Below are 27,668 nucleotides of genomic sequence, written 5' to 3' on the forward strand. Positions count from 1 at the left end.
GTTGTGCTGTGTTCTACACTACTCTCCGCTGCTTCACAAGATTTCCAGTTAATTGTATACTTTTTTGAGTTTTTCGAAGTTTCTCATGTTGCGAATGTGTTTTGCTGCTTAACTAACTACTCTACGCTGCTTCAGAAGATTTCGAGTTATTTCATCACTTTTTTGATTTTTTCGATGTTTCTCATGTTGCGTATGTGTTGTGCTGTGTTCTACACTACTCTACGCTGCTTCACAAGATTTCCAGTTAATTGTATACTTTTTTGAGTTTTTCGAAATTTCTCATGTTGCGAATGTGTTGTGCTGCTTCAGTAACTACTCTGCGCTGCTTCAGAAGATTTCGAGTTATTTCATCACTTTTTTGATTTTTTCGATGTTTCTCATGTTGCGTATATGTTGTGCTGTGTTCTGCACTACTCTACGCTGCTTCACAAGATTACCAGTTAATTGTATACTTTTTTGAGTTTTTCGAAGTTTCTCATGTTGTGTATGTCTTGTGCTGCGGAACTACACTACTCTATGCTACTTCAGAAGATTTCGAGTTATTTTTTTACTTTTTTGAGTTTTTCGAAGTTTCTCATGTTGCATATGTGTTGTGTTGTGTTCTACACTAGTCTACGCGGTTGCAGAAGATACGAGTTGTTTGTATACTTTCTTGAGTTTTTCGAAGTTTCTCAGGTTGCATATATGTTGTGCTGGGTACTAAACTAACTCTACACTGCTTCAGAGGTTTTCGAGTTATTTCATAACTTTTTTGAGTTTTTCGAAGTTTCTCATGTTGCACATGTGTTGTTCTGTGTTCTACACTACTCTACGCGATTGCAGAAGATACGAGTTGTTTGTATACTTTCTTGAGTTTGCGAAGTTTCTGATGTTGCGAATGTGTTGTGCTGTTCAACTAACTACTCTACGCTGCTTCAGAAGATTTTGAGTTATAGCATTACGTTTTTGATTTTTTCGATGTTTCTCGTGTTGCGTATGTGTTGTGCTCTGTTCTACACTACTCTACGCTGCTTCACAAGATTTCCAGTTAATTGTATACTTTTTTGAGTTTTTCGAAGTTTCTCATGTTGCGAATGTGTTGTGCTGCTTAACTAACTACTCTACGCTGCTTCAGAAGATTTCGAGTTATTTCATCACTTTTTTGATTTTTTTCGATGTTTCTCATGTTGCGTATGTGTTGTGCTGTGTTCTACACTACTCTCCGCTGCTTCACAAGATTTCCAGTTAATTGTATACTTTTTTTGAGTTTTTCGAAGTTTCTCATGTTGCGAATGTGTTGTGCTGCTTAACTAACTACTCTGCGCTGCTTCAGAAGATTTCGAGTTATTACATAACTTTTTTGATTTTTTTCGATGTTTCTCATGTTGCGTATGTGTTGTGCTGTGTTCTACACTATTCTACGCTGCTTCACAAGATTTCCAGTTAATTGTATACTTTTTTGAGTTTTTCGAAGTTTCTCATGTTGCGAATGTGTTATGCTGCTTAAGTAACTACTCTGCGCTGCTTCAGAAGATTTCGAGTTATTTCATCACTTTTTTGATTTTTTCGATGTTTCTCATGTTGCGTATATGTTGTGCTGTGTTCTGCACTACTCTACGCTGCTTCACAAGATTACCAGTTAATTGTATACTTTTTTGAATTTTTCGAAGTTTCTCATGTTGTGTATGTGTTGTGCTGCGTAACTACACTACTCTATGCTGCTTCAGAAGATTTCGAGTTATTCTTTTACTTTTTTGAGTTTTTCGAAGTTTCTCATGTTGCATATGTGTTGTGTTGTGTTCTACACTAGTCTACGCGGTTGCAGAAGATTCGAGTTGTTTGTATACTTTCTTGAGTTTTTCGAAGTTTCTCCTGGTGCATATGGGTTATGCTGGGTTCTAAACTAACTCTACACTGCTTCAGAGGTTTTCGAGTTATTTCATAACTTTTTTGAGTTTTTCGAAGTTTCTCATGTTGCACATGTGTTGTTCTGTGTTCTACACAACTCTACGCGGTTGCAGAAGAATCGAGTTGTTTGTATACTTTCTTGAGTTTTTCGAAGTTTCTCATGTTGCGAATGTGTTGTGCTGTTTAACTAACTACTCTACGCTGCTTCAGAAGATTTCGAGTTATTTCATCACTTTTTTGTTTTTTTCGATGTTTCTCATGTTGCGTATGTGTTGTGCTGTGTTCTACACTGCTCTCCGCTGCTTCACAAGATTTCCAGTTAATTGTATACTTTTTTGAGTTTTTCGAAGTTTCTCATGTTGCGAATGTGTTGTGCTGCTTAACTAACTACGCTACGCTGTTTCAGAAGATTTCGAGTTATTTCATCACTTTTTTGATTTTTTTCGATGTTTCTCATGTTGCGTATGTGTTGTCCTGTGTTCTACACTACCCTACGCTGCTTCACAAGATTTCCAGTTAACTGTATACTTTTTTTTGTGTTTTTCGAAGTTTCTCATGTTGCGAATGTGTTGTGCTGCTTAACTAACTACTCTACGCTGCTTCAGAAGATTTCGAGTTATTTCATCACTTTGTTGATTTTTTTCGATGTTTCTCATGTTGCGTATGTGTTGTGCTGTGTTCTACACTATTCTACGCTGCTTCACAAGATTTCCAGTTAATTGTATACTTTTTAAAGCTTTTCCAAGTTTCTCATGTTGCGAATGTGTTGTGCTGCTTAACTAACTACTCTACGCTGCTTCAGAATATTTCGAGTTATTTCATCACTTTTTTGATTTTTTCGATGTTTCTCATGTTGCGTATGTGTTGTGCTGTATTCTACACTACTCTACGCTGCTTCAGAAGATTTCCAGTTAATTGTATACTTTTTTTGAGTTTTTCGAAGTTTCTCATGCTGCGAATGTGTTGTGCTGCTTAACTAACTACGCTACGCTGCTTCAGAGGTTTTCGAGTTATTTCATAACTTTTTGAGTTTTTCGAAGTTTCTCATGTTGCACATGTGTTGTTCTGTGTTCTACACTACTCTACGCGGTTGCAGAAGATTCGAGTTGTTTGTATACTTTCTTGAGTTTTTCGAAGTTTCTGATGTTGCGAATGTGTTGTGCTGTTTAACTAACTACTCTGCGCTGCTTCAGAAGATTTCGAGTTATTGCATTACTTTTTTGATTTTTTCGATGTTTCTCATGTTGCGTATGTGTTATGCTGTGTTCTACACTATTCTACGCTGCTTCACAAGATTTCCAGTTAGTTGTATACTTTTTTGAGTTTTTCGAAGTTTCTCATGTTGCGAATGTGTTGTGCTGTGTTCTACACTACTCTACGCTGCTTCACAAGATTTCCAGTTAATTGTATACTTTTTTTGAGTTTTTCGAAGTTTCTCATGTTGCGAATGTGTTGTGCTGCTTAATTAACTACTCTACGCTGCTTCAGAAGATTTCGAGTTATTTCATCACTTTTTTGATTTTTTCGATGTTTCTCATGTTGCGTATATGTTGTGCTGTGTTCTGCACTACTCTACGCTGCTTCACAAGATTACCAGTTAATTGTATACTTTTGTGAGCTTTTCGAAGTTTCTCATGTTGTGTCTGTGTTGTGCTGCGTAACTACACTACTCTATGCTGCTTCAGAAGATTTCGAGTTATTTTTTTACTTTTTTGAGTTTTTCGAAGTTTCTCATGTTGCACATGTGTTGTGTTGTGTTCTACACTAGTCTACGCGGTTGCAGAAGATTCGTGTTGTTTGTATACTTTCTTGAGTTTTTCGAAGTTTCTCCTGGTGCATATGGGTTGTTCTGGGTTCTAAACTAACTCTACACTGATTCAGAGGTCTTCGAGTTATTTCATAACTTTTTTGAGTTTTTCGAAGTTTCTCATGTTGCACATGTGTTGTTCTGTGTTCTACACAACTCTACGCGGTTGCAGAAGAATCGAGTTGTTTGTATACTTTCTTAAGTTTTTCGAAGTTTCTCATGTTGCGAATGTGTTGTGCTGCTTAACTAACTACTCTACGCTGCTTCAGAAGATTTCGAGTTATTTCATCACTTTTTTGATTTTTTCGATGTTTCTCATGTTGCGTATGTGTTGTGCTGTGTTCTACACTACTCTACGCTGCTTCACAAGATTTCCAGTTAATTGTATACTTTTTTGAGTTTTTCGAAGTTTCTCATGTTGCGAATGTGTTGTGCTGCTTAAGTAACTACTCTGCGCTGCTTCAGAAGATTTCGAGTTATTTCATCACTTTTTTGATTTTTTCGATGTTTCTCATGTTGCGTATATGTTGTGCTGTGTTCTGCACTACTCTACGCTGCTTCACAAGATTACCAGTTAATTGTGTACTTTTTTGAGTTTTGCGAAGTTTCTCATGTTGTGTATGTGTTGTGCTGCGGAACTACACTACTCTATGCTGCTTCAGAAGATTTCGAGTTATTTTTTTACTTTTTTGAGTTTTTCGAAGTTTCTCATGTTGCATATGTGTTGTGTTGTGTTCTACACTAGTCTACGCGGTTGCAGAAGATTCGAGTTGTTTGTATACTGTCTTGAGTTTTTCGAAGTTTCTCAGGTTGCATATGTGTTGTGCTGGGTACTAAACTAACTCTACACTGCTTCAGAGGTTTTCGAGTTATTTCATAACTTTTTTGAGTTTTTCGAAGTTTCTCATGTTGCACATGTGTTGTTCTGTGTTCTACACTACTCTACGCGGTTGCAGAAGATACGAGTTGTTTGTATACTTTCTTGAGTTTGCGAAGTTTCTGATGTTGCGAATGTGTTGTGCTGTTCAACTAACTACTCTACGCTGCTTCAGAAGATTTTGAGTTATAGCATTACGTTTTTGATTTTTTCGATGTTTCTCGTGTTGCGTATGTGTTGTGCTGTGTTCTACACTACTCTACGCTGCTTCACAAGATTTCCAGTTAATTGTATACTTTTTTGAGTTTTTCGAAGTTTCTCATGTTGCGAATGTGTTGTGCTGCTTAACTAACTACTCTACGCTGCTTCAGAAGATTTCGAGTTATTTCATCACTTTTTTGATTTTTTTCGATGTTTCTCATGTTGCGTATGTGTTGTGCTGTGTTCTACACTACTCTCCGCTGCTTCACAAGATTTCCAGTTAATTGTATACTTTTTTTGAGTTTTTCGAAGTTTCTCATGTTGCGAATGTGTTGTGCTGCTTAACTAACTACTCTACGCTGCTTCAGAAGATTTCGAGTTATTACATCACTTTTTTGATTTGTTTCGATGTTTCTCATGTTGCGTATGTGTTGTGCTGTGTTCTACACTATTCTACGCTGCTTCACAAGATTTCCAGTTAATTGTATACTTTTTTGAGTTTTTCGAAGTTTCTCATGTTGCGAATGTGTTGTGCTGCTTAAGTAACTACTCTGCGCTGCTTCAGAAGATTTCGAGTTATTTCATCACTTTTTTGATTTTTTCGATGTTTCTCATGTTGCGTATATGTTGTGCTGTGTTCTGCACTACTCTACGCTGCTTCACAAGATTACCAGTTAATTGTATACTTTTTTGAGTTTTTCGAAGTTTCTCATGTTGTGTATGTGTTGTGCTGCGTAACTACACTACTCTATGCTGCTTCAGAAGATTTCGAGTTATTTTTTTACTTTTTTGAGTTTTTCGAAGTTTCTCATGTTGCATATGTGTTGTGTTGTGTTCTACACTAGTCTACGCGGTTGCAGAAGATTCGAGTTGTTTGTATACTTTCTTGAGTTTTTCGAAGTTTCTCCTGGTGCATATGGGTTATGCTGGGTTCTAAACTAACTCTACACTGCTTCAGAGGTTTTCGAGTTATTTCATAACTTTTTTGAGTTTTTCGAAGTTTCTCATGTTGCACATGTGTTGTTCTGTGTTCTACACAACTCTACGCGGTTGCAGAAGAATCGAGTTGTTTGTATACTTTAACTTGAGTTTTTCGAAGTTTCTCATGTTGCGAATGTGTTGTGCTGTTTAACTAACTACTCTACGCTGCTTCAGAAGATTTCGAGTTATTTCATCACTTTTTTGTTTTTTTCGATGTTTCTCATGTTGCGTATGTGTTGTGCTGTCTTCTACACTAATCTACGCTGCTTCACAAGATTTCCAGTTAATTGTATACTTTTTTTGAGTTTTTCGAAGTTTCTCATGTTGCACATGTGTTGTTCTGTGTTCTACACAACTCTACGCGGTTGCAGAAGAATCGAGTTGTTTGTATACTTTCTTAAGTTTTTCGAAGTTTCTCATGTTGCGAATGTGTTGTGCTGTTTAACTAACTACTCTACGCTGCTTCCCAAGATTTCGAGTTATTTCATCACTTTTTTGTTTTTTTCGATGTTTCTCATGTTGCGTATGTGTTGTGCTGTGTTCTACACTACTCTCCGCTGCTTCACAAGATTTCCAGTTAATTGTATACTTTTTTGAGTTTTTCGAAGTTTCTCATGTTGCGAATGTGTTGTGCTGCTTAACTAACTACTCTACGCTGCTTCAGAAGATTTCGAGTTATTTCATCACTTTTTTGATTTTTTCGATGTTTCTCATGTTGCGTATGTGTTGTGCTGTGTTCTACACTACGCTGCTTGACAAGATTTCCAGTTAATTGTATACTTTTTTGAGTTTTTCGAAGTTTCTCATGTTGCGAATGTGTTGTGCTGCTTAACTAACTACTCTACGCTGCTTCAGAAGATTTCGAGTTATTTCATCGTTTTTTTTATTTTTTTCGATGTTTCTCATGTTGCGTATGTGTTGTGCTGTGTTCTGCACTATTCTACGCTGCTTCACAAGATTTCCAGTTAATTGTATACTTTTTTGAGTTTTTCGAAGTTTCTCATGTTGCATATGTGTTGTGTTGTGTTCTACACTAGTCTACGCGGTTGCAGAAGATTCGAGTTGTTTGTATACTTTCTTGAGTTTTTCGAAGTTTCTGATGTTGCGAATGTGTTGTGCTGTTTAACTAACTACTCTACGCTGCTTCAGAAGATTTCGAGTTATTGCATTACTTTTTTGATTTTTTCGATGTTTCTCATGTTGCGTATGTGTTATGCTGTGTTCTACACTATTCTACGCTGCTTCACAATATTTCCAGTTAGTTGTATACTTTTTTGAGTTTTTCGAAGTTTCTCATGTTGCGAATGTGTTGTGCTGTGTTCTACACTACTCTACGCTGCTTCACAAGATTTCCAGTTAATTGTATACTTTTTTTGAGTTTTTCGAAGTTTCTCATGTTGCGAATGTGTTGTGCTGCTTAACTAACTACTCTACGCTGCTTCAGAGGTTTTCGAGTTATTTCATAACTTTTTGAGTTTTTCGAAGTTTCTCATGTTGCACATGTGTTGTTCTGTGTTCTACACTACTCTACGAGGTTGCAGAAGATTCGAGTTGTTTGTATACTTTCTTGAGTTTTTCGAAGTTTCTGATGTTGCGAATGTGTTGTGCTGTTTAACTAACTACTCTACGCTGCTTCAGAAGATTTCGAGTTATTGCATTACTTTTTTGATTTTTTCGATGTTTCTCATGTTGCGTATGTGTTATGCTGTGTTCTACACTATTCTACGCTGCTTCACAAGATTTCCAGTTAGTTGTATACTTTTTTGAGATTTTCGAAGTTTCTCATGTTGCGAATGTGTTGTGCTGTGTTCTAAACTACTCGACGCTGCTTCACAGGATTTCCAGTTAATTGTATACTTTTTTTGAGTTTTTCGAAGTTTCTCATGTTGCGAATGTGTTGTGCTGCTTAACTAACTACTCTACGCTGCTTCAGAAGATTTCGAGTTATTTCATCACTTTTTTGATTTTTTCGATGTTTCTCATGTTGCGTATATGTTGTGCTGTGTTCTGCACTACTCTACGCTGCTTCACAAGATTACCAGTTAATTGTATACTTTTGTGAGCTTTTCGAAGTTTCTCATGTTGTGTATGTGTTGTGCTGCGTAACTACACTACTCTATGCTGCTTCAGAAGATTTCGAGTTATTTTTTTACTTTTTTGAGTTTTTCGAAGTTTCTCATGTTGCACATGTGTTGTGTTGTGTTCTACACTAGTCTACGCGGTTGCAGAAGATTCGTGTTGTTTGTATACTTTCTTGAGTTTGTCGAAGTTTCTCCTGGTGCATATGGGTTGTGCTGGGTTCTAAACTAACTCTACACTGATTCAGAGGTCTTCGAGTTATTTCATAACTTTTTTGAGTTTTTCGAAGTATCTCATGTTGCACATGTGTTGTTCTGTGTGCTACACAACTCTACGCGGTTGCAGAAGAATCGAGTTGTTTGTATACTTTCTTAAGTTTTTCGAAGTTTCTCATGTTGCGAATGTGTTGTGCTGTTTAACTAACTACTCTACGCTGCTTCCCAAGATTTCGAGTTATTTCATCACTTTTTTGTTTTTTTCGATGTTTCTCATGTTGCGTATGTGTTGTGCTGTGTTCTACACTACTCTCCGCTGCTTCACAAGATTTCCAGTTAATTGTATACTTTTTTGAGTTTTTCGAAGTTTCTCATGTTGCGAATGTGTTGTGCTGCTTAACTAACTACTCTACGCTGCTTCAGAAGATTTCGAGTTATTTCATCACTTTTTTGATTTTTTCGATGTTTCTCATGTTGCGTATGTGTTGTGCTGTGTTCTACACTACTCTACGCTGCTTCACAAGATTTCCAGTTAATTGTATACTTTTTTGAGTTTTTCGAAGTTTCTCATGTTGCGAATGTGTTGTGCTGCTTAACTAACTACTCTACGCTGCTTCAGAAGATTTCGAGTTATTTCATCATTTTTTTTATTTTTTTCGATGTTTCTCATGTTGCGTATGTGTTGTGCTGTGTTCTGCACTATTCTACGCTGCTTCACAAGATTTCCAGTTAATTGTATACTTTTTTGAGTTTTTCGAAGTTTCTCATGTTGCATATGTGTTGTGTTGTGTTCTACACTAGTCTACGCGGTTGCAGAAGATTCGAGTTGTTTGTACACTTTCTTGAGTTTTTCGAAGTTTCCCCTGGTGCATATGGGTCGTGCTGGGTTCTACACTACTCTACACTGTTGCAGAAGATTTCGAGTTATTTGTATACTTTGTTGAGCTTTTCGTAGTTTCTCCTGGTGCATATGGGTTGTGTTGGGTTCTGAACTAACTCTACGCTGGTTCAGAGGTTTTCGAGTTATTTTTTTTGATTTTTGAGTCTTTCGAAGCCTTTCATGTTGCGTATGTGTTGTGCTGGTTTCTACATTACTCTACGCTGCTTCAGAGATTTTCTAGTTATTTCATTACTTTTTTGAGTTTTTCGAAGTTTCTGATGTTGCGAATGTGTTGTGCTGTTTAACTAACTACTCTACGCTGCTTCAGAAGATTTCGAGTTATTGCATTACTTTTTTGATTTTTTCGATGTTTCTCATGTTGCGTATGTGTTGTGCTGTGTTCTACACTACTCTACGCTGCTTCACAAGATTTCCAGTTAATTGTATACTTTTTTGAGTTTTTCGAAGTTTCTCATGTTGCGAATGTGTTGTGCTGCTTAACTAACTACCCTACGCTGTTTCAGAAGATTTCGAGTTATTTCATCACTTTTTTGATTTTTTTCGATGTTTCTCATGTTGCGTCTGTGTTGTCCTGTGTTCTACACTACTCTACGCTGCTTCACAAGATTTCCAGTTAACTGTATACTTTGTTTGTGTTTTTCGAAGTTTCTCATGTTGCGAATGTGTTGTGCTGCTTAACTAACTACTCTACGCTGCTTCAGAAGATTTCGAGTTATTTCATCACTTTGTTGATTTTTTTCGATGTTTCTCATGTTGCGTATGTGTTGTGCTGTGTTCTACACTATTCTACGCTGCTTCACAAGATTTCCAGTTAATTGTATACTTTTTTTGAGTTTTTCGAAGTTTCTCATGTTGCGAATGTGTTGTGCTGGGTACTAAACTAACTCTACACTGCTTCAGAGGTTTTCGAGTTATTTCATAACTTTTTTGAGTTTTTCGAAGTTTCTCATGTTGCACATGTGTTGTGCTGTGTTCTACACTACTCTCCGCTGCTTCACAAGATTTCCAGTTAATTTTATACTTTCTTGAGTTTTTCGTAGTTTCACAATGTGCATATGTGTTGTGCTGGGTTCTGAACTAACTCTACGCTGGTTCAGAGCTTTTCGAGTTATTGTTTTAAATTTTTGAGTCTTTCGAAGCTTTTCATGTTGCGTATGTGTTGTGCTGGGTACTAAACTAACTCTACACTGCTTCAGAGGTTTTCGAGTTATTTCATAACTTTTTTGAGTTTTTCGAAGTTTCTCATGTTGCACATGTGTTGTTCTGTGTTCTACACAACTCTACGCGGTTGCAGAAGATTCGAGTTGTTTGTATACTTTCTTGAGTTTTTCGAAGTTTCTGATGTTGCGAATGTGTTGTGCTGTTTAACTAACTACTCTACGCTGCTTCAGAAGATTTCGAGTTATTTCATCACTTTTTTGTTTTTTTCGATGTTTCTCATGTTGCGTATGTGTTGTGCTGTGTTCTACACTACTCTACGCTGCTTCACAAGATTTCCAGTTAATTGTATACTTTTTTGAGTTTTTCGAAGTTTCTCATGTTGCGAATGTGTTGTGCTGCTTAACTAACTACTCTACGCTGCTTCAGAAGATTTCGAGTTATTTCATCATTTTTTTGATTTTTTTCGATGTTTCTCATGTTGCGTATGTGTTGTGCTGTGTTCTACACTATTCTACGCTGCTTCACAAGATTTCCAGTTAATTGTATACTTTTTTGAGTTTTTCGAAGTTTCTCATGTTGCATATGTGTTGTGTTGTGTTCTGCACTAGTCTACGCGGTTGCAGAAGATTCGAGTTGTTTGTACACTTTCTTGAGTTTTTCGAAGTTTCTCCTGGTGCATATGGGTCGTGCTGGGTTCTACACTACTCTACACTGTTGCAGAAGATTTCGAGTTATTTGTATACTTTGTTGAGCTTTTCGTAGTTTCTCCTGGTGCATATGGGTTGTGCTGGCTTCTGAACTAACTCTACGCTGGTTCAGAGGTTTTCGAGTTATTTTTTTTAATTTTTGAGTCTTTCGAAGCTTTTCATGTTGAGTATATGTTGTGCTGGGTTCTACATTACTCTACGCTGTTTCAGAGATTTTCTAGTTATTTCATTATTTTTTTACGTTTTTCTAAGTTTCTCATGTTGCATATGTGTTGTGCTGGGTACTAAACTAACTCTACACTGCTTCAGAGGTTTTCGAGTTATTTCATAACTTTTTTGAGTTTTTCGAAGTTTCTCATGTTGCACATGTGTTGTTCTGTGTTCTACACTACTCTACGCGGTTGCAGAAGATTCGAGATGTTTGTATACTTTCTTGAGTTTTTCGAAGTTTCTGATGTTGCGAATGTGTTGTGCTGCTTAACTAACTACTCTACGCTGCTTCAGAAGATTTCGAGTTATTTCATCACTTTTTTGATTTTTTTCGATGTTTCTCTTATTGCGTATGTGTTGTGCTGTGTTCTACACTATTCTACGCTGCTTCACAAGATTTCCAGTTAATTGTATACTTTTTTTGAATTTTTCGAAGTTTCTCATGTTGCATATGTGTTGTGTTGTGTTCTACACTAGTCTACGCGGTTGCAGAAGATTCGAGTTGTTTGTACACTTTTTTGAGTTTTTCGAAGTTTCTCCTGGTGCATATGGGTCGTGCTGGGTTCTACACTACTCTACACTGTTGCAGAAGATTTCGAGTTATTTGTATACGTTGTTGAGCTTTTCGTAGTTTTTCCTGGTGCATATGGGTTGTGCTGGGTTCTGAACTAACTCTACGCTGGTTCAGAGGTTTTCGAGTTATTTTTTTAAATTTTTGAGTCTTTCGAAGCTTTTCATGTTGCGTATGTGTTGTGCTGGGTTCTACATTACTCTACGCTGTTTCAGAGATTTTCTAGTTATTTCATTACTTTTTTCAGTTTTTCTAAGTTTCTCATGTTGCATATGTGTTGTGCTAGGTACTAAACTAACTCTACACTGCTTAAGAGGTTTTCGAGTTATTTCATAACTTTTTTGAGTTTTTCGAAGTTTCTCATGTTGCACATGTGTTGTTCTGTATTCTACACTACTCTACGCGGTTGCAGAAGATTCGAGTTGTTTGTATACTTTCTTGAGTTTTTCGAAGTTTCTGATGTTGCGAATGTGTTGTGCTGTTTAACTAACTACTCTCCGCTGCTTCACAAGATTTCCAGTTAATTGTATACTTTTTTGAGTTTTTCGAAGTTTCCCATGTTGCGAATGTGTTGTGCTGTTTAACTAACTACTCTACGCTGCTTCAGAAGATTTCGAGTTATTTTTATACTTTTTTGAATTTTTCGAAGTTTCTCATGTTGCACATGTGTTGTGCTGTGTTCTACACTACTCTCCGCTGCTTCACAAGATTTCCAGTTAATTGTATACTTTCTTGAGTTTTTCGTAGTTTCACAAGGTGCATATGGGTTGTGCTGGGTTCTGAACTAACTCTACGCTGGTTCAGAGGTTTTCGAGTTATTTTTTTAAATTTTTGAGTCTTTCGCAGCTTTTCATGTTGCGTATGTGTTGTGCTGGCTTCTACATTACTCTACGCTGCTTCAGAGATTTTCTAGTTATTTCATTACTTTTTTGAATTTTTCTAAGTTTCTCAGGTTGCATATGTGTTGTGCTGGGCACTAAACTAACTCTACACTGCTTCAGAGGTTTTCGAGTTATTTCATAACTTTTTTGAGTTTTTCGAAGTTTCTCATGTTGCACATGTGTTGTTCTGTGTTCTACACTACTCTACGCTGCTTCACAAGATTTCCAGTTAATTGTATACTTTTTTGAGTTTTTCGAAGTTTCTCATGTTGCGAATGTGTTGTCCTGCTTAACTAACTACTCTACGCTGCTTCAGAAGATTTCGAGTTATTTCATCACTTTTTTGATTTTTTCGATGTTTCTCATGTTGCGTATGTGTTGTGCTGTGTTCTACACTACTCTACGATGCTTCACAAGATTTCCAGTTAATTGTATACTTTTTTTGAGTTTTTCGAAGTTTCTCATGTTGCGAATGTGTTGTGCTGCTTAAGTAACTACTCTGCGCTGATTCAGAAGATTTCGAGTTATTTCATCACTGTTTTGATTTTTTCGATGTTTCTCATGTTGCGTATGTGTTGTGCTGTGTTCTACACTATTCTACGCTGCTTCACAAGATTTCCAGTTAATTGTATACTTTTTTGAGTTTTTCGAAGTTTCTCATGTTGCGATTGTGTTGTGCTGCTTAACTAACTACTTTACGCTGCTTCAGAAGATTTCGAGTTATTTCATCACTTTGTTGATTTTTTCGATGTTTCTCATGTTGCGTATATGTTGTGCTGTGTTCTGCACTACACTACACTGCTTCACAAGATTTCCAGTTAATTGTATACTTTTTTGAGTTTTTCGAAGTTTCTCATGTTGCGAATGTGTTGTGCTGCTTAAGTAACTACTCTGCGCTGCTTCAGAAGATTTCGAGTTATTTCATCACTTTTTTGATTTTTTCGATGTTTCTCATGTTGCGTATATGTTGTGCTGTGTTCTGCACTACTCTACGCTGCTTCACAAGATTACCAGTTAATTGTATACTTTTTTGAGTTTTTCGAAGTTTCTCATGTTGTGTATGTGTTGTGCTGCGTAACTACACTACTCTATGCTGCTTCAGAAGCTTTCGTTATTTTTTTACTTTTTTGAGTTTTTCGAAGTTTCTCATGTTGCATATGTGTTGTGTTGTGTTCTACACTAGTCTACGCGGTTGCAGAAGATTCGAGTTGTTTGTATACTTTCTTGAGTTTTTCGAAGTTTCTCCTGGTGCATATGGGTTGTGCTGGGTTCTAAACTAACTCTACACTGCTTCAGAGGTTTTCGAGTTATTTCATTACTTTTTTGAGTTTTTCGACGTTTCTCATGTTGCACATGTGTTGTGCTGCTTAACTAACTACTCTACGCTGCTTCAGAAGATTTCGAGTTATTTTTATACTTTTTTGAAATTTTCGAAGTTTCTCATGTTGCACATGAGTTGTGCTGTGTTCTACACTACTCTCCGCTGCTTCACAAGATTTCCAGTTAATTGTATACTTTCTTGAGTTTTTCGTAGTTTCACAAGGTGCATATGGGTTGTGCTGGGTTCTGAACTAACTCTACGCTGGTTCAGAGGTTTTCGAGTTATTTTTTTTAAATTTTTGAGTTTTTCTAAGTTTCTCAGGTTGCATATGTGTTGTGCTGGGTTCTACATTACTCTACGCTGCTTCAGAGATTTTCTAGTTATTTCATTACTTTTTTGAGTTTTTCTAAGTTTCTCAGGTTGCATATGTGTTGTGCTGGGTACTAAACTAACTCTACACTGCTTCAGAGGTTTTCGAGTTATTTCATAACTTTTTTGAGTTTTTCGAAGTTTCTCATGTTGCACATGTGTTGTTCTGTGTTCTACACAACGCTACGCGGTTGCAGAAGATTCGAGTTGTTTGTATACTTTCTTGAGTTTTTCGAAGTTTCTGATGTTGCGAATGTGTTGTGCTGCTTAACTAACTACTCTACGCTGCTTCAGAAGATTTCGAGTTATTACATCACCTTTTTGATTTTTTTCGATGTTTCTCATGTTGCGTATGTGTTGTGCTGTGTTCTACACTACTCTACGCTGCTTCACAAGATTTCCAGTTTATTGTATACTTTTTTGAGTTTTTCGAAGTTTCTCATGTTGCGAATGTGTTGTGCTTCTTAACTAACTACTCTACGCTGCTTCAGAAGATTTCGAGTTATTTCATCACTTTTTTGATTTTTTCGATGTTTCTCATGTTGCGTATGTGTTGTGCTGTCTTCTACACTAATCTACGCTGCTTCACAAGATTTCCAGTTAATTGTATACTTTTTTTGAGTTTTTCGAAGTTTCTCATGTTGCGAATGTGTTGTGCTGCTTAACTAACTACTCTACGCTGCTTCAGAAGATTTCGAGTTATTTCATCACTTTTTTGATTTTTTCGATGTTTCTCATGTTGCGTATATGTTGTGCTGTGTTCTGCACTACTCTTCGCTGCTTCACATGATTTCCAGTTAATTGTATACTTTTTTGAGTTTTTCGAAGTTTCTCATGTTGCGAATGTGTTGTGCTGCTTAAGTAACTACTCTGCGCTGCTTCAGAAGATTTCGAGTTATTTCATCACTTTTTTGATTTTTTCGATGTTTCTCATGTTGCGTATATGTTGTGCTGTGTTCTGCACTACTCTACGCTGCTTCACAAGATTACCAGTTAATTGTATACTTTTTTGAGTTTTTCGAAGTTTCTCATGTTGTGTATGTGTTGTGCTGCGTAACTACACTACTCTATGCTGCTTCAGAAGCTTTCGTTATTTTTTTACTTTTTTGAGTTTTTCGAAGTTTCTCATGTTGCATATGTGTTGTGTTGTGTTCTACACTAGTCTACGCGGTTGCAGAAGATTCGAGTTGTTTGTATACTTTCTTGAGTTTTTCGAAGTTTCTCCTGGTGCATATGGGTTGTGCTGGGTTCTAAACTAACTCTACACTGCTTCAGAGGTTTTCGAGTTATTTCATTACTTTTTTGAGTTTTTCGACGTTTCTCATGTTGCACATGTGTTGTGCTGCTTAACTAACTACTCTACGCTGCTTCAGAAGATTTCGAGTTATTTTTATACTTTTTTGAAATTTTCGAAGTTTCTCATGTTGCACATGAGTTGTGCTGTGTTCTACACTACTCTCCGCTGCTTCACAAGATTTCCAGTTAATTGTATACTTTCTTGAGTTTTTCGTAGTTTCACAAGGTGCATATGGGTTGTGCTGGGTTCTGAACTAACTCTACGCTGGTTCAGAGGTTTTCGAGTTATTTTTTTTAAATTTTTGAGTTTTTCTAAGTTTCTCAGGTTGCATATGTGTTGTGCTGGGTTCTACATTACTCTACGCTGCTTCAGAGATTTTCTAGTTATTTCATTACTTTTTTGAGTTTTTCTAAGTTTCTCAGGTTGCATATGTGTTGTGCTGGGTACTAAACTAACTCTACACTGCTTCAGAGGTTTTCGAGTTATTTCATAACTTTTTTGAGTTTTTCGAAGTTTCTCATGTTGCACATGTGTTGTTCTGTGTTCTACACAACGCTACGCGGTTGCAGAAGATTCGAGTTGTTTGTATACTTTCTTGAGTTTTTCGAAGTTTCTGATGTTGCGAATGTGTTGTGCTGCTTAACTAACTACTCTACGCTGCTTCAGAAGATTTCGAGTTATTACATCACTTTTTTGATTTTTTTCGATGTTTCTCATGTTGCGTATGTGTTGTGCTGTGTTCTACACTACTCTACGCTGCTTCACAAGATTTCCAGTTTATTGTATACTTTTTTGAGTTTTTCGAAGTTTCTCATGTTGCGAATGTGTTGTGCTTCTTAACTAACTACTCTACGCTGCTTCAGAAGATTTCGAGTTATTTCATCACTTTTTTGATTTTTTCGATGTTTCTCATGTTGCGTATGTGTTGTGCTGTCTTCTACACTAATCTACGCTGCTTCACAAGATTTCCAGTTAATTGTATACTTTTTTTGAGTTTTTCGAAGTTTCTCATGTTGCGAATGTGTTGTGCTGCTTAACTAACTACTCTACGCTGCTTCAGAAGATTTCGAGTTATTTCATCACTTTTTTGATTTTTTCGATGTTTCTCATGTTGCGTATATGTTGTGCTGTGTTCTGCACTACTCTTCGCTGCTTCACATGATTTCCAGTTAATTGTATACTTTTTTGAGTTTTTCGAAGTTTCTCATGTTGCGAATGTGTTGTGCTGCTTAAGTAACTACTCTGCGCTGCTTCAGAAGATTTCGAGTTAGTTCATCACTTTTTTGATTTTTTTCGATGTTGCTCATGTTTCGTATATGTTGTGCTGTGTTCTGCACTACTCTACGCTGCTTCACAAGATTACCAGTTAATTGTATACTTTTTTGAGTTTTTCGAAGTTTCTCATGTTGTGTATGTGTTGTGCTGCGTAACTACACTACTCTATGCTGCTTCAGAAGATTTCGAGATATTTTTTTACATTTTTGAGTTTTTCGAAGTTTCTCATGTTGCATATGTGTTGTGTTGTGTTCTACACTAGTCTACGCGGTTGCAGAAGATTCGAGTTGTTTCTATACTTTCTTGAGTTTTTCGAAGTTTCTCATGTTGCATATGGGTTGTGCTGTGTTCTACACTACTCTACGCTGCTTCACAAGATTTCCAGTTAATTGTATACTTTTTTGAGTTTTTCGAAGTTTCTCATGTTGCGAATGTGTTGTGCTGTGTTCTACACTACTCTACGCTGCTTCACAAGATTTCCAGTTAATTGTATACTTTTTTTGAGTTTTTCGAAGTTTCTCATGTTGCGAATGTGTTGTGCTGCTTAACTAACTACTCTACGCTGCTTCAGAAGATTTCGAGTTATTTCATCACTTTTTTGATTTTTTCGATGTTTCTCATGTTGCGTATGTGTTGTGCTGTGTTCTACACTACTCTACGCTGCTTCACAAGATTTCCAGTTAATTGTATACTTTTTTTGAGTTTTTCGAAGTTTCTCATGTTGCGAATGTGTTGTGCTGCTTAACTACACTACTCTATGCTGCTTCAGAAGATTTCGAGTTATTTTTTTACTTTTTTGAGTTTTTCGAAGTTTCTCATGTTGCGTATATGTTGTGCTGTGTTCTGCACTACTCTTCGCTGCTTCACAAGATTTCCAGTTAATTGTATACTTTTTTGAGTTTTTCGAAGTTTTTCATGTTGCATATGTGTTGTGTTGTGTTCTACACTAGTCTACGCGGTTGCAGAAGATTCGAGTTGTTTGTACACTTTCTTGAGTTTTTCGAAGTTTCTCCTGCTGCATATGGGTCGTGCTGGGTTCTACACCACTCTACACTGTTGCAGAAGATTTCGAGTTATTTGTATACTTTGTTGAGCTTTTCGTAGTTTCTCCTGGTGCATATGGGTTGTGCTGGGTTCTGAACTAACTGTACGCTGGTTCAGAGGTTTCCGAGTTATTTTTTTAAATTTTTGAGTCTTTCGAAGCTTTTCATGTTGCATATGTGTTGTGCTGGGTTCTACATTACTCTACGCTGTTTCAGAGATTTTCTAATTATTTCATTACTTTTTTCAGTTTTTCTAAGTTTCTCATGTTGCATATGTGTTGTGCTGGGTACTAAACTAACTCTACACTGCTTCAGAGGTTTTCGAGTTATTTCATAACTTTTTTGAGTTTTTCGAAGTTTCTCATGTTGCACATGTGTTGTTCTGTGTTCTACACTACTCTACGCTGCTTCACAAGATTTCCAGTTAATTGTATACTTTTTTTGAGTTTTTCGAAGTTTCTCATGTTGCGAATGTGTTGTGCTGCTTAACTAACTACTCTACGCTGATTAAGAAGATTTCGAGTTATTTCATCACTTTGTTGATTTTTTCGATGTTTCTCATGTTGCGTATATGTTGTGCTGTGTTCTGCACTACACTACACTGCTTCACAAGATTTCCAGTTAATTGTATACTTTTTTGAGTTTTTCGAAGTTTCTCATGTTGTGTATGTGTTGTGCTGCGTAACTACACTACTCTATGCTGCTTCAGAAGCTTTCGTTATTTTTTTACTTTTTTGAGTTTTTCGAAGTTTCTCATGTTGCATATGTGTTGTGTTGTGTTCTACACTAGTCTACGCGGTTGCAGAAGATTCGAGTTGTTTGTATACTTTCTTGAGTTTTTCGAAGTTTCTCCTGGTGCATTTGGGTTGTGCTGGGTTCTAAACTAACTCTACACTGCTTCAGAGGTTTTCGAGTTATTTCATTACTTTTTTGAGTTTTTCGACGTTTCTCATGTTGCACATGTGTTGTGCTGCTTAACTAACTACTCTACGCTGCTTCAGAAGATTTCGAGTTATTTTTATACTTTTTTGAATTTTTCGAAGTTTCTCATGTTGCACATGTGTTGTGCTGTGTTCTACACTACTCTCCGCTGCTTCACAAGATTTCCAGTTAATTGTATATTTTCTTGAGTTTTTCGTAGTTTCACAAGGTGCATATGGGTTGTGCTGGGTTCTGAACTAACTCTACGCTGGTTCAGAGGTTTTCGAGTTATTTTTTTAAATTTTTGAGTCTTTCGAAGCTTTTCATGTTGCGTATGTGTTGTGCTGGGTTCTACATTACTCTACGCTGCTTCAGAGATTTTCTAGTTATTTCATTACTTTTTTGAGTTTTTCTAAGTTTCTCAGGTTGCATATGTGTTGTGCTGGGTACTAAACTAACTCTACACTGCTTCAGAGGTTTTCGAGTTATTTCATAACTTTTTTGAGTTTTTCGAAGTTTCTCATGTTGCACATGTGTTGTTCTGTGTTCTACACAACTCTACGCGGTTGCAGAAGATTCGAGTTGTTTGTATACTTTCTTGAGTTTTTCGAAGTTTCTGATGTTGCGAATGTGTTGTGCTGCTTAACTAACTACTCTACGCTGCTTCAGAAGATTTCGAGTTATTACATCACTTTTTTGATTTTTTTCGATGTTTCTCATGTTGCGTATGTGTTGTGCTGTGTTCTACACTACTCTACGCTGCTTCACAAGATTTCCAGTTTATTGTATACTTTTTTGAGTTTTTCGAAGTTTCTCATGTTGCGAATGTGTTGTGCTGCTTAACTAACTACTCTACGCTGCTTCAGAAGATTTCGAGTTATTTCATCACTTTTTTGATTTTTTCGATGTTTCTCATGTTGCGTATGTGTTGTGCTGTCTTCTACACTAATCTACGCTGCTTCACAAGATTTCCAGTTAATTGTATACTTTTTTGAGTTTTTCGAAGTTTCTCATGTTGCGAATGTGTTGTGCTGCTTAATAACTACTCTGCGCTGCTTCAGAAGATTTCGAGTTATTTCATCACTTTTTTGATTTTTTTCGATGTTTCTCATGTTGCGTATATGTTGTGCTGTGTTCTGCACTACTCTTCGCTGCTTCACAAGATTACCAGTTAATTGTATACTTTTTTGAGTTTTTCGAAGTTTCTCATGTTGTGTATGTGTTGTGCTGTGTAACTGCACTACTCTATGCTGCTTCAGAAGATTTCGAGATATTCTTTTACATTTTTGAGTTTTTCGAAGTTTCTCATGTTGCATATGTGTTGTGTAGTGTTCTACACTAGTCTACGCGGTTGCAGAAGATTCGAGTTGTTTCTATACTTTCTTGAGTTTTTCGGTTTCTCATGTTGCATATGGGTTGTGCTGTGTTCTACACTACTCTCCGCTGCTTCACAAGATTTCCAGTTAATTGTATACTTTCTTGAGTTTTTCGGAGTTTCACAAGGTGCATATGGGTTGTGCTGGGTTCTGAACTAACTCTACGCTGGTTCAGAGGTTTTCGAGTTATTTTTTTAAATTTTTGAGTCTTTCGAAGCTTTTCATGTTGCGTATGTGTTGTGCTGGGTTCTAGATTACTCTACGCTGCTTCAGAGATTTTCTAGTTATTTCATTACTTTTTTGAGTTTTTCTAAGTTTCTCAGGTTGCATATGTGTTGTGCTGGGTACTAAACTAACTCTACACTGCTTCAGAGGTTTTCGAGTTATTTCAGAACTTTTTTGAGTTTTTCGAAGTTTCTCATGTTGCACATGTGTTGTTCTGTGTTCTACACAACTCTACGCGGTTGCAGAAGATTCGAGTTGTTTGTATACTTTCTTGAGTTTTTCGAAGTTTCTGATGTTGCGAATGTGTTGTGCTGCTTAACTAACTACTCTACGCTGCTTCAGAAGATTTTGAGTTATTTCATCACTTTTTTGATTTTTTTCGATGTTTCTCATGTTGCGTATGTGATGTGCTGTGTTCTACACTATTCTACGCTGCTTCACAAGATTTCCAGTTAATTGTATACTTTTTTGAGTTTTTCGAAGTTTCTCATGTTGCGAATGTGTTGTGCTGTGTTCTACACTACTCTACGCTGCTTCACAAGATTTCCAGTTAATTGTATACTTTTTTTGAGTTTTTCGAAGTTTCTCATGTTGCGAATGTGTTGTGCTGCTTAACTAACTACTCTACGCTGCTTCAGAAGATTTCGAGTTATTTCATCACTTTTTTGATTTTTTCGATGTTTCTCATGTTGCGTATGTGTTGTGCTGTGTTCTACACTACTCTACGCTGCTTCACAAGATTTCCAGTTAATTGTATACTTTTTTTGAGTTTTTCGAAGTTTCTCATGTTGCGAATGTGTTGTGCTGCTTAACTACACTACTCTATGCTGCTTCAGAAGATTTCGAGTTATTTTTTTACTTTTTTGAGTTTTTCGAAGTTTCTCATGTTGCGTATATGTTGTGCTGTGTTCTGCACTACTCTTCGCTGCTTCACAAGATTTCCAGTTAATTGTATACTTTTTTTGAGTTTTTCGAAGTTTTTCATGTTGCATATGTGTTGTGTTGTGTTCTACACTAGTCTACGCGGTTGCAGAAGATTCGAGTTGTTTGTACACTTTCTTGAGTTTTTCGAAGTTTCTCCTGCTGCATATGGGTCGTGCTGGGTTCTACACTACTCTACACTGTTGCAGAAGATTTCGAGTTATTTGTATACTTTGTTGAGCTTTTCGTAGTTTCTCCTGGTGCATATGGGTTGTGCTGGGTTCTGAACTAACTCTACGCTGGTTCAGAGGTTTTCGAGTTATTTTTTTTAATTTTTGAGTCTTTCGAAGCTTTTCATGTTGCGTATGTGTTGTGCTGGGTTCTACATTACTCTACGCTGTTTCAGAGATTTTCTAATTATTTCATTACTTTTTTCAGTTTTTCTAAGTTTCTCATGTTGCATATGTGTTGTGCTGGGTACTAAACTAACTCTACATTGCTTCAGAGGTTTTCGAGTTATTTCATAACTTTTTTGAGTTTTTCGAAGTTTCTCATGTTGCACATGTGTTGTTCTGTGTTCTACACTACTCTACGCTGCTTCACAAGATTTCCAGTTAATTGCATACTTTTTTGAGTTTTTCGAAGTTTCTCATGTTGCGAATGTGTTGTGCTGCTTAACTAAGTACTCTGCGCTGCTTCAGAAGATTTCGAGTTATTTCATCACTTTTTTGATTTTTTTCGATGTTTCTCATGTTGCGTATGTGTTGTGCTGTGTTCTACACTATTCTACGCTGCTTCACAAGATTTCCAGTTAATTGTATACTTTTTTGAGTTTTTCGAAGTTTCTCATGTTGCGAATGTGTTGTGCTGCTTAACTAACTACTCTACGCTGCTTCAGAAGATTTCGAGTTATTTCATCACTTTTTTGATTTTTTCGATGTTTCTCATGTTGCGTATGTGTTGTGCTGTTCTACACTACTCTACGCTGCTTCACAAGATTTCCAGTTAATTGTATACTTTTTTTGAGTTTTTCGAAGTTTCTCATGTTGCGAATGTGTTGTGCTGCTTAACTAACTACTCTACGCTGCTTCAGAAGATTTCGAGTTATTTTTATACTTTTTTGAATTTTTCGAAGTTTCTCATGTTGCACATGTGTTGTGCTGTGTTCTACACTACTCTCCGCTGCTTCACAAGATTTCCAGTTAATTGTATACTTTCTTGAGTTTTTCGTAGTTTCACAAGGTGCATATGGGTTGTGCTGGGTTCTGAACTAACTCTACGCTGGTTCAGAGGTTTTCGAGTTATTTTTTTAAATTTTTGAGTCTTTCGAAGCTTTTCATGTTGCGTATGTGTTGTGCTGGGTTCTACATTACTCTACGCTGCTTCAGAGATTTTCTAGTTATTTCATTACTTTTTTGAGTTTTTCTAAGTTTCTCAGGTTGCATATGTGTTGTGCTGGGTACTAAACTAACTCTACACTGCTTCAGAGGTTTTCGAGTTATTTCATAACTTTTTTGAGTTTTTCGAAGTTTCTCATGTTGCACATGTGTTGTTCTGTGTTCTACACAACTCTACGCGGTTGCAGAAGATTCGAGTTGTTTGTATACTTTCTTGAGTTTTTCGAAGTTTCTGATGTTGCGAATGTGTTGTGCTGCTTAACTAACTACTCTACGCTGCTTCAGAAGATTTCGAGTTATTACATCACTTTTTTGATTTTTTTCGATGTTTCTCATGTTGCGTATGTGTTGTGCTGTGTTCTACACTACTCTACGCTGCTTCACAATATTTCCAGTTTATTGTATACTTTTTTGAGTTTTTCGAAGTTTCTCATGTTGCGAATGTGTTGTGCTGCTTAACTAACTACTCTACGCTGCTTCAGAAGATTTCGAGTTATTTCATCACTTTTTTGATTTTTTCGATGTTTCTCATGTTGCGTATGTGTTGTGCTGTCTTCTACACTAATCTACGCTGCTTCACAAGATTTCCAGTTAATTGTATACTTTTTTTGAGTTTTTCGAAGTTTCTCATGTTGCGAATGTGTTGTGCTGCTTACCTAACTACTCTACGCTGCTTCAGAAGATTTCGAGTTATTTCATCACTTTTTTGATTTTTTCGATGTTTCTCATGTTGCGTATATGTTGTGCTGTGTTCTGCACTACTCTTCGCTGCTTCACATGATTTCCAGTTAATTGTATACTTTTTTGAGTTTTTCGAAGTTTCTCATGTTGCGAATGTGTTGTGCTGCTTAATAACTACTCTGCGCTGCTTCAGAAGATTTCGAGTTATTTCATCACTTTTTTGATTTTTTTCGATGTTTCTCATGTTGCGTATATGTTGTGCTGTGTTCTGCACTACTCTACGCTGCTTCACAAGATTACCAGTTAATTGTATACTTTTTTGAGTTTTTCGAAGTTTCTCATGTTGTGTATGTGTTGTGCTGTGTAACTGCACTACTCTATGCTGCTTCAGAAGATTTCGAGATATTCTTTTACATTTTTGAGTTTTTCGAAGTTTCTCATGTTGCATATGTGTTGTGTTGTGTTCTACACTAGTCTACGCGGTTGCAGAAGATTCGAGTTGTTTCTATACTTTCTTGAGTTTTTCGGTTTCTCATGTTGCATATGGGTTGTGCTGTGTTCTACACTACTCTCCGCTGCTTCACAAGATTTCCAGTTAATTGTATACTTTTTTGAGTTTTTCGAAGTTTCTCATGTTGCGAATGTGTTGTGCTGCTTAACTAACTACTCTACGCTGCTTCAGAAGATTTCGAGTTATTTCATCACTTTTTTGATTTTTTCGATGTTTCTCATGGTGCGTATGTGTTGTGCTGTGTTCTACACTACTCTACGCTGCTTCACAAGATTTCCAGTTAATTGTATACTTTTTTTGAGTTTTTCGAAGTTTCTCATGTTGCGAATGTGTTGTGCTGCTTAACTAACTACTCTACGCTGATTCAGAAGATTTCGAGTTATTTCATCACTTTGTTGATTTTTTCGATGTTTCTCATGTTGCGTATGTGTTGTGCTGTGTTCTACACTACTCTACGCTGCTTCACAAGATTTCCAGTTAATTGTATACTTTTTTGAGTTTTTCGAAGTTTCTCATGTTGTGTATGTGTTGTGCTGCGTAACTACACTACTCTATGCTGCTTCAGAAGCTTTCGTTATTTTTTTACTTTTTTGAGTTTTTCGAAGTTTCTCATGTTGCATATGTGTTGTGTTGTGTTCTACACTAGTCTACGCGGTTGCAGAAGATTCGAGTTGTTTGTATACTTTCTTGAGTTTTTCGAAGTTTCTCCTGGTGCATATGGGTTGTGCTGGGTTCTAAACTAACTCTACACTGCTTCAGAGGTTTTCGAGTTATTTCATTACTTTTTTGAGTTTTTCGACGTTTCTCATGTTGCACATGTGTTGTGCTGCTGAACTATACTCTACGCTGCTTCAGAAGATTTCGAGTTATTTTTATACTTTTTTGAATTTTTCGAAGTTTCTCATGTTGCACATGTGTTGTTCTGTGTTCTACACAACTCTACGCGGTTGCAGAAGATTCGAGTTGTTTGTATACTTTCTTGAGTTTTTCGAAGTTTCTGATGTTGCGAATGTGTTGTGCTGCTTAACTAACTACTGTACGCTGCTTCAGAAGATTTCGAGTTATTACATCACTTTTTTGATTTTTTTCGATGTTTCTCATGTTGCGTATGTGTTGTGCTGTGTTCTACACTACTCTACGCTGCTTCACAAGATTTCCAGTTTATTGTATACTTTTTTGAGTTTTTCGAAGTTTCTCATGTTGCGAATGTGTTGTGCTGCTTAACTAACTACTCTACGCTGCTTCAGAAGATTTCGAGTTATTTCATCACTTTTTTGATTTTTTCGATGTTTCTCATGTTGCGTATGTGTTGTGCTGTCTTCTACACTACTCTACGCTGCTTCAGAAGATTTCCAGTTAATTGTATACTTTTTTTGAGTTTTTCGAAGTTTCTCATGTTGCGAATGTGTTGTGCTGCTTAACTAACTACTCTACGCTGCTTCAGAAGATTTCGAGTTATTTCATCACTTTTTTGATTTTTTCGATGTTTCTCATGTTGCGTATATGTTGTGCTGTGTTCTGCACTACTCTTCGCTGCTTCACATGATTTCCAGTTAATTGTATACTTTTTTGAGTTTTTCGAAGTTTCTCATGTTGCGAATGTGTTGTGCTGCTTAAGTAACTACTCTGCGCTGCTTCAGAAGATTTCGAGTTATTTCATCACTTTTTTGATTTTTTTCGATGTTTCTCATGTTGCGTATATGTTGTGCTGTGTTCTGCACTACTCTACGCTGCTTCACAAGATTACCAGTTAATTGTATACTTTTTTGAGTTTTTCGAAGTTTCTCATGTTGTGTATGTGTTGTGCTGTGTAACTACACTACTCTATGCTGCTTCAGAAGATTTCGAGATATATTTTTACATTTTTGAGTTTTTCGAAGTTTCTCATGTTGCATATGTGTTGTGTTGTGTTCTACACTAGTCTACGCGGTTGCAGAAGATTCGAGTTGTTTCTATACTTTCTTGAGTTTTTCGAAGTTTCTCATGTTGCATATGGGTTGTGCTGTGTTCTACACTACTCTCCGCTGCTTCACAAGATTTCCAGTTAATTGTATACTTTCTTGAGTTTTTCGTAGTTTCACAAGGTGCATATGGGTTGTGCTGGGTTCTGAACTAACTCTACGCTGGTTCAGAGGTTTTCGAGTTATTTTTTTAAATTTTTGAGTCTTTCGAAGCTTTTCATGTTGCGTATGTGTTGTGCTGGGTTCTAGATTACTCTACGCTGCTTCAGAGATTTTCTAGTTATTTCATTACTTTTTTGAGTTTTTCTAAGTTTCTCAGGTTGCATATGTGTTGTGCTGGGTACTAAACTAACTCTACACTGCTTCAGAGGTTTTCGAGTTATTTCATAACTTTTTTGAGTTTTTCGAAGTTTCTCATGTTGCACATGTGTTGTTCTGTGTTCTACACAACTCTACGCGGTTGCAGAAGATTCGAGTTGTTTGTATACTTTCTTGAGTTTTTCGAAGTTTCTGATGTTGCGAATGTGTTGTGCTGCTTAACTAACTACTCTACGCTGCTTCAGAAGATTTCGAGTTATTACATCACTTTTTTGATTTTTTTCGATGTTTCTCATGTTGCGTATGTGTTGTGCTGTGTTCTACACTACTCTACGCTGCTTCACAATATTTCCAGTTTATTGTATACTTTTTTGAGTTTTTCGAAGTTTCTCATGTTGCGAATGTGTTGTGCTGCTTAACTAACTACTCTACGCTGCTTCAGAAGATTTCGAGTTATTTCATCACTTTTTTGATTTTTTCGATGTTTCTCATGTTGCGTATGTGTTGTGCTGTCTTCTACACTAATCTACGCTGCTTCACAAGATTTCCAGTTAATTGTATACTTTTTTTGAGTTTTTCGAAGTTTCTCATGTTGCGAATGTGTTGTGCTGCTTACCTAACTACTCTACGCTGCTTCAGAAGATTTCGAGTTATTTCATCACTTTTTTGATTTTTTCGATGTTTCTCATGTTGCGTATATGTTGTGCTGTGTTCTGCACTACTCTTCGCTGCTTCACATGATTTCCAGTTAATTGTATACTTTTTTGAGTTTTTCGAAGTTTCTCATGTTGCGAATGTGTTGTGCTGCTTAATAACTACTCTGCGCTGCTTCAGAAGATTTCGAGTTATTTCATCACTTTTTTGATTTTTTTCGATGTTTCTCATGTTGCGTATATGTTGTGCTGTGTTCTGCACTACTCTACGCTGCTTCACAAGATTACCAGTTAATTGTATACTTTTTTGAGTTTTTCGAAGTTTCTCATGTTGTGTATGTGTTGTGCTGTGTAACTGCACTACTCTATGCTGCTTCAGAAGATTTCGAGATATTCTTTTACATTTTTGAGTTTTTCGAAGTTTCTCATGTTGCATATGTGTTGTGTTGTGTTCTACACTAGTCTACGCGGTTGCAGAAGATTCGAGTTGTTTCTATACTTTCTTGAGTTTTTCGGTTTCTCATGTTGCATATGGGTTGTGCTGTGTTCTACACTACTCTACGCTGCTTCACAAGATTTCCAGTTAATTGTATACTTTTTTGAGTTTTTCGAAGTTTCTCATGTTGCGAATGTGTTGTGCTGCTTAACTAACTACTCTACGCTGCTTCAGAAGATTTCGAGTTATTTCATCACTTTTTTGATTTTTTCGATGTTTCTCATGGTGCGTATGTGTTGTGCTGTGTTCTACACTACTCTACGCTGCTTCACAAGATTTCCAGTTAATTGTATACTTTTTTTGAGTTTTTCGAAGTTTCTCATGTTGCGAATGTGTTGTGCTGCTTAACTAACTACTCTACGCTGATTCAGAAGATTTCGAGTTATTTCATCACTTTGTTGATTTTTTCGATGTTTCTCATGTTG

The sequence above is a fragment of the Pristiophorus japonicus genome, chromosome 9 (genome assembly GCF_044704955.1).
Source record: "Pristiophorus japonicus isolate sPriJap1 chromosome 9, sPriJap1.hap1, whole genome shotgun sequence".
In the NCBI taxonomy this organism is placed as follows: Eukaryota; Metazoa; Chordata; class Chondrichthyes; family Pristiophoridae; genus Pristiophorus; species Pristiophorus japonicus.